The sequence below is a fragment of the Macrobrachium nipponense genome, chromosome 12 (genome assembly GCF_015104395.2).
Source record: "Macrobrachium nipponense isolate FS-2020 chromosome 12, ASM1510439v2, whole genome shotgun sequence".
Lineage (NCBI taxonomy): Eukaryota > Metazoa > Arthropoda > Malacostraca > Decapoda > Palaemonidae > Macrobrachium > Macrobrachium nipponense.
Window position 1 is genome coordinate 62,473,415 of NC_087205.1, and position 9,020 is coordinate 62,482,434.

The following is a 9,020-nucleotide window of genomic DNA, read 5'->3' on the forward strand; positions in this document are numbered from 1 at the left end:
AGCCGTTTCCATCTATTTCTATCTTGCGCTTCTGCCTCATCAATTCCCTTCTCATGTAAATCTCCTCTCACACAGTCCTTCTTCCATCTCTTTCTTGGTCTCCCTCTCTTTCTTCTTCCTTGCACCTCCACTCCATAGTATGTCTCCCAGCGTGGTCCTCATCTCTCCTCAACAGGTGTCCATACCATCTCAGCCTCCCCTCCTGCACTTTCTTTGATACTTCCACCACCTTAGTTGACCCCCTTATGTAGTCATTTCTGATCCTATCCACTCTTGTTACCCCAGACATCCACCTAAGCATTCTCATTTCTGCCACATCCATCTTCTTCCGCTCTGCTTTTCTCATGCTTGCTGTTTCCGTACCATACAGCATTGCTGTTCTTACCACCGTCTTGTGAAATTTTCCTTTTAACCTAAGCGGCACTCTTTTGTCACAAAGAACTCCCGAGGCCGCTCTCCAGTTGTTCCAGCCTGCCTGTACCCGATGTTTACTTCTTCTTCCATACTTCCTCCAGCGTTAACAAAAGATCCAACTACTTAAACTTATCAACTCTCCTTATTTGCTCTCCACCAGCTGAATACTTTCTCTATCATCCCTTCAGTGGTGGTACACATATTTCCTGTCTTGATACTTACTTCTCATTCCTCTGTCCTCCAGTACTTGTCTCCATCTTTCCAATTCACTTCCAGATCTTCCCTGCTCTCTGCACACAGAACAATATCATCCGCATACAATATGTTCCATGGTACTGTGACGAGAATTTTAGAACAGTGCGTAAAATAAAATTTTCTGGAAGGATTATTGCCAAGAAAAGAATATCAACATTTAAAAAATAGAATAATACTGTAGTGTTGAGAGAGATGGATGATTAAAAGAAGTCTGATATATAAACTAGGCAAAAAGTAGTTATATATATATATATATATATATATATATATATAATATATATATTATATATATATCATATATATATATATTGTATGTATAATATATATAATATATATATATATATATATATATATATATATATAACTAAACTGCTTTTTTGGCCTAGTTTATATATCAGACTTCTTTTAATCATCCATCTCTCTCACACGTACGTATTATTCTATTTTTTTAAATGTTGATATTCTTTTCTTGGCAATAATCCTTCCAGAAAATTTTATTTTACGCACTGTTCTAAAATTCTCGTCACATGGTTCACCATATGTGAATAAATATAAATTTGATTATATCTGACTATTTTAAGTTGACGTCGTCCTCCCTGAGAAATGAGAATGTCCACTCAGTTCTATTGTGTTATTTAGAGTTTCTAAAGAAACTCTAAAATCACAATATGATTTAGAGTTTCTTTAGCTGTGTTATTTTTGTTTAAGTTCCACGTTTTAGGCTTTTTGAGTTTTTTTAACCGAGGCCATTTTTAATTTTTATTCTTTGTACTCTTACATCCCGGAGATGAGACATAGTGTCTCGAAATTTTGCCAAATGAAATAATATGATGCTACGGTGGCTGTTTGCTGTTTTTATTAAATTCCTGTTATATATATATATATATATATATATATATATATATATATATATATATATATATATATATATATATATAACCAACCAACCCACGGGGCACTGCCTGGGAAAGCTCTGAATGACTCTCTCTCTCTCTCTTTCTATCTCTCCTTATCTCTCTCTAAGATAGTTGCTTCAGTTACATTGCCCTGTATTTTTGACATTTTATATTTCACCCGTACTCACCTCCCCCCTTCATTCCGTTTCTCTCGTGGTTGAACTTGGACTTAGAGGGCATGTGGAGTATCACCATTCATCAAAGCGACCTCGAAACTTATGGATTAGACACTAATATCTGTCATTTTCGGTTATTTTTATGATAACCCTTTCCCTCCCACACCCCCCTTGGCGCCAGTGATGTCGTACCCCACCCACAGAATTCTTTTCCAGATAGTAAGTCATATGTACTATACCGAAATGAGTTATAATAAATTCATAGTGTTCATTCAGTTACTAAGTGTATGTGCAGAACCTTGGTGGCATTTGGTGCTAGTGATGTCTTACCCACACATTACTCCTTTCCAGATAGGATGTCATCTGTAAGTAAAGTTTGGTTGAAAAATTTCAATGCGTTTCATAGGTATGCTGGAACACAAACCCACACCCACACCCACACACACACACACACACACACACATATATATGTATATATATAAATGAGTTTTTTCACATCATTTGTGATTCATATATAACCATAAAGGTACAAATGTCATTTAATATCCAATTCGCTCGGCCTCGGAAATAATAAATTGCCATGTATGTTAACCGAGGGGGAATTTTTTCCTATTGATAATAAGTTCGTCGTCTGTTGGGATCGAACCAGCGCATGAAGAATAACTCAGTACTACAGTGATGCCGTGTCATTTAATGCGTCACTGCATGCATACATACATACATACATACATACATACATACATACATATATATATATATATATATATATATATTATATATATATATATATATATATATACATACATATCCATAATATATATCGAGATATTAAAAGTGACGATTGGACATCATATCAGTATAAAGAGAGAAATTGGCCGAATCTCTAAAATAAACGTCAGAATGTCAAATTGAAGAACTACTGGTGCTAAACCCAATCTGTGTTTTAGCTCTTGCCAGTTTTTTTATGTGATAAAGTCTAACATTTTTTTCTTTACTAATAATAATAATAATAATAATAATAATAATAATAATAATAATAATAATAATAGAAACCCTTCTTGAATAATTTTTTCGACTGTTGGTCAAGTTTTTTTCACACCACATCCACGAATTTCTACAATGAAATTTATGCGCTCAATTCCAACACATTGCTCTACATGAATTATTAGTACCGAAGAGTTATTTTAACGTAATATAATCATGATTGTTATAACTGACTGATGTTCTAGGAATTTCGTACAATAATTCATTGGGCTATTTCGTTAAGGAATTCACCAGCAGTATCAGATTATTTTCTTACTGTCTTGAATTAGTGCTTTTATGTTGAAAGCTAATAAGGTCTATATTGCAAAAGGACTTTCGTAACTTTTCCGAAAGATCAGAAAGTTCTCAAATACTTGACCTAAGAATCGGGCGAAAAGACACATCCTTCATCAACAGATGCTTTCAAGGGCTGAATGTTAATGTGATACGAGCAATTCTATCCGAGCTTGAAATTTATTACCTTTGAATTGAATTAAATTGAGAATAGAATTTAGGCCAAAGTCCAAGCACTGGGATTTTCTGAGTTCAATTCAGCGCTGAGACAGAAATAGACAGTAAAATGTCCGAAAGGTATAACAGGAGGAAAACCGCAGTTGCGCTATGAATTTATTGTTAGGAGACTGTGAAAAATAAGATGGAGGACAGAGAGTATGAAAGGGAGTACAATAAAAAGGAACAAAGTGGTTGCAGCTAGGGGCCGAGGAGACGATGCAAATAACCGTAAGGAATTACTGCAGTCGCATGAGGTGCACTGACGGCACTACCCACCTACGGGGAAATTTTATTAGTAATCTGACAAATACTTTTGTAACGAACAGAGCACTGACTTTCCACTTCGTAAGAGAGGCGAAAGTTGGAAAAAAAAACAAACTTATTTTTCCTTTTTATGTATACTGTAATATTTTTCAAGTGAATAAATCTACATGTTGGTGTTTTCCATCTACGGGAGCAAAGCCTGTTGCCGATGATTTATTGATTTTATTTACATCTCTTAAATTTCATCGTGATGAAATGATATCCTCATCCGTAACAATTTTGGTTTTAACTGAACAGAGTTTTATTAATAAACAATACCAAAAATATAAAATCACCATTTGGTTGAAGCTCTATTGGTCCAATTGATCGTAAAACATGTAAAACAAAGCTCTTGTTTAGCAATTATATGAAATTCTAATATTCTCACTATCCATTTAGCGTTAATTGCAAATAACTGATATTTAAATGTTTTTGATGGTCACATTGCAAAAAGCCATAGCTGCCACTGAAATGATAATACAAATAAAATTAATGTCGATGTTCAGCGGTTTAGAAATGTGCCATACAATGTGAAATTAATATAACTTAAAGTTACTGTATCTTAGAAATAAAACCAAATTTATATTACTCTTATAATTATCTAGAATTTAAAGAAAAATATGAATGCATTCACTTGCCATAAAAGCAATTATAGTAATCCTATGAAACTAGTATATTTTCGCTTCTGGTCTAAACATGTAATGACCGCATACTTGCCCAGTCACGTTTGCTCTCTATTATATTATTTTCCCAGTTGAGCATAGACTAGTATATCTTTTCCACATTTCTTCATATAGTTTTCGGAGAGAATTCACATCTATAATTACAGTCCAAAATAATAGTCTGTTGACTTCACGAAGCTATGTTATCACCACGTTTCAGATGATTGTTCAGTAAAGCTGCTTTGCTATTTCTGTGAGCTTTGAATACGACTGTGAGAACGAGCTTTAAATTTAAAGATGGTCAGTTGAATGCTTTTGCAGTAACACTGAGTACTGCTTTAAAAAGAAAAGGCCCCAAATTCTATAGCAACAAAGGACATAGTAATGGGACATTCAGTTTAACCGTTTTTTAGATTGTGTTAATAACTTGACTTTTCAGTTGAATTTGAGATCGAAAATAATTTACCATTTCTGGACGTTCTGGTTCACCATGACCCTGTTACTTTTAACTTTACATTTAGTGTATACAGAAAAGACACCAACGCAGAAATGTACATTCATTTTTATTCTTACCACAGTCAACGTATAAAGTTTAATGTAATCGTCAACATGGTAACGAGAGGGTTTCGGATTTGTGATCAACAGTACATAGACAGGGAAATGGAACATATAAGAGGGGTTTTCACGAGACTAGGATACCCAAAATATTTTATTGACCAAGCGTTTACCAAGGCTAGTCAGTGTATTCCGCTCCCTCATCATCAGAGTTTGGAAAGGGTGCAACATTTATTAAAACAGAATAGGGAATATAGGTTGGACTTAGCTGTTAGGTATAACACCTCATTAAAATGAAAGTTGATTAGGAATCATGAAAAAGAAAGGAAAGATGACGTTGGGGTTTACGTGGTACCGTGTAAAGATTGTAATAAGTGTTATTATGGTGATTCAGGCAGGGGATTAGGCATATGATTAGAGGACCTTAAGCGATCATGTAGGATGGGATCGAAATATAGTTCAGTTGCCAGGCACACGTTAAAGGTGCGCTCACACGGTCGAACAATGCCCGACGGACAAACATTGTTGCCATATCAAAGGCGAAGCAGGATGACGTCAAAAGCGTTGAAACGAGGGAAGTAGATCTGGCAACAAACTGTGGTACCAGTTGAAGTTGTATATTACTATTCTTACTCTGCTCACAAGGCAAACTCTGGTAAGCAATTATTAATTGGTAACAGTGTTTGTCCGTCGGACGTTGTTAGACCGTGTGAACGCACCCTAAGATGCGTCCCCACGGTCGAACAATGTCTGACGGACACACATTGTTACCATACCATAGGCGAAGGAGGATGACGTCATAAGTGGGGAAACGATGGAAGTTCATCTGGCAGCAAACAGTGGTACCAGATGAGGTTGTATACCAGTGTTTTTACTCTGCTCACAAGGCAAAGACCGGCAGTCAATTGTTAATTCGTAACAATGTTTGCCCGTCGGACATTGTTCGACCGCGTGGACACACCTTTAGAGTTAGAGCCTGTAATTAACTGGGAAGGAGCGAGAGTAATTTACAAAGATAATAACGTAAGTAGACGCAGAGTAGTTGAAGGGGCTCTTATTAATATTTTAAACGTATATGATTTTAACAAATCATTTACCCAAGAGGATACATTTTTAAATTATTTGGTTCTTAAAACTATAAATATTAGTACAGACGTTGTTTGCACCACTCCTACTGCCCAGGTTGTCTCTCTTTCTCCTGCCCAGGCATTGGAAGGAAGAACCCCCATTGCAGGTGCTGATGCAGAAGTTTTGGACGAGGGAACAGCCGAACACACAGAGGAGGTAGTTCAACCACGACGATCGGCTCGTCTTTTGGCCAGATATTTGAACGAGGGAATAACATGATTGGGATAGTTTGTTTTTGTTGTTATCTCCCTTGGAGACGGTTCCAGCGTCCTGCCTTTCCTTCGTAACTTTTGTATTTTTAAAAAAGGAAAATCAATACGGCTGATTCGATGTGTACTGATCAAGTAGACGAAAGCTCCTGCTGTCTTTTTAAGTATTTTCAGTACACATTTTATATAACTGTGGACTTTTATTACTTATATATGTATATATATATATATATATATATATATATATATATATATATATATATATATATATATTATATATAAGTTTTTTACTTCACTGCATCAAAAATAGAGACAAGATTTGTAAAATAAAATAAATGAAATTGAATTCTCAAAATATCTTTTCCAAAATTCAAGTCCAACAGGTGCAACGATGGTTGAAGCACTAAGATTAAAGTGCAGGTGACAAAATAATCACACAAAAATCTGTACTGTTTTAAAAGTATGGATCACAGAACCCACAATTATCCAGGATTACCTTTGATACAACTGATGCCGAGATAAGAGTTTAAGTCAACCACAAACTGTTGCACATTAAAGAGAGAGTAGCGTTATGAATGACCACGAATGATCTCGTTTAAAAGCTGGTGTGTTGTTTCATTTGTGGTTATACAAGAACATTCCTAACTAACTCCAACATTAGTTAAAGTAAGCCTTCATCCATCTCTCTCTCTCTCTCTCTCTCTCTCTCTCTCTCTGTGTGTGTGTGTGTGTGTGTGTTTGTCTTCAATTGATCTGGAACCCGTATGCGCCATTTAAGGCCATCTCTGAAAAATTCATTGGCGACTCTGCTGACCTAAGCAGTTAATCTTTTGATTATTGAGTAGCAGGTAGGCTGTTGGAGAACGGCAGGGATTTGCAACTGCGTCCTAAGATAGTCGAAAACTAGTAACGAGTTACCTTCTCATCTACTCGATGTGAAAATAGGGTGTTAGTATAATTAACATTCTATTCACTTAAAAAAAAAAATGAAGATTTAAACTTTACCTCACCTAGATTTATATGTCAAACCATAAAATCGTTAAATATCAAATTCACCATACCTTAGGAATGATTTATACCTAAATGGAAGTATATTAAATAAATGCAACTACCCAAGCTTAGATTCGAAACTGGACCTTTGGTTAAAAATAACGATACGGCCGATTTCGTGTGTGCGTATATATATATATATATATATATATATATATATATATATATATATATATATATATTATATATATATATATATATATATATATATATATATATATATATATATATATATATATATATATATATATATATATACGCACACACGAAATCGGCCGTATCGTTATTTTTAACCAAAGGTCCAGTTTCGAATCTAGGCTCGGGTAGATGCATTTATTTAATATAATCCAAATATATATATATATATATATATATATATATATATATATATATATCTATATCTATATATATATATATATATATATATATATATATATATATATATATATATATATGTATGTGTGTGTGTGTATGTATGTATGTGTGTGTGTTTAATTTTAATAGGGACAGTGTCCTCTTAACTTCTCAGATTCTTTGCTATCTTTTGGTTACGCTTTTCATCACAAAACCTTCAGATCCATCTTCAAAGAAATATGAAGAAATCGTGCTTTATATATCACTATTTATACATTTATACTACGTTTGTTACGCTTCAGCGAGATTGGTTGGTTTAGACTACATATTCTTTAATTTCCATAGTACATAAGCCTTTTCAACAGATACCAATGTGTGTGCGCGCGCGCGTGTGTGGTTCTCCCAATATCAGTTGCTTCCAGGGGTGATCTTGTCTGTTGATCTTCAACGGCCCCTGTCATTTCCTGCGTTCTTCTTGATATTCGCAGTCATATGTTTAATCTTTCTCCGGTGGTCTGGGTCATCGCCCACCTGTCCATCTTTTTGTTTATGCTCTTCTTACGACTTCTGCAATTTATTTCACACGAGACCTTGTCCCCAAAATTATTCCCCACATTGCCATCCGTCGTTTTTTCATAACAGTTGATGAGGAGGTTCTCTACGATCAACCTCGGTGTTTTATTCTATTTCTTATATATAAAATCTGTCTTTTCCCAGTTATAATTCCAGCAGCCTTTGGCCAATTCCGAGGCTTGGTTGCGTTGGCGAATGTTTTGTTTATGCTGGCATGCTCGCTCCTAGCACGATTTGCCGCTCTGACTAAATGTGCCTTATCACTGTTGTCAGTGTGCTAGGGATATGCCACCACCGTCTCCTCTTTTAATTTTTTTATATATATCTAGATACGTTATTCCTGATGTTACTTCTGTAATTTGCAACCAGTTTCAATTATTTTTTAATACTTAATGGCAAAGTTGTTTGCATTAACGATAGTATCTTGCTTATTAATTATGTCTTTATCTTAGTACCTCCAACAACCATGAACTGACGCTCCTGGAGTTGGTGATAATTAAACGTCTCCTCCTCTTTTAAATAAGCAAATTTCTGCTGGCCAACTGTACAGTTTCTTGCCTTCATTTTATTTTTTTCCTTTTCCTTTGTCAGTTCTCACACCCCCTGTTGAAAAGGTTGGTTCAGGTTTTTATTTATTATTTTTATCCTTTTTTTTTTTACGTTCTCTGTAATTAAAGTTTTGGATAAGACTTTAAATAATTTTGTGATTTTAGTTTACTTTAAAAGAAAACTATTGAGATGGCTTTTTCCGTCCGCTCTTATTATATCCGCCCTTAGATCTTAAATGTTGATCATTCACCCTACAATCATCAACCATACCAAATTGCTGAGCTCCAGCCTATGTAGTTTTACTTGATTTTTATTTAATGTTAAATTTAGTCATACTCTTTCGTCTGGCAACGATATAGG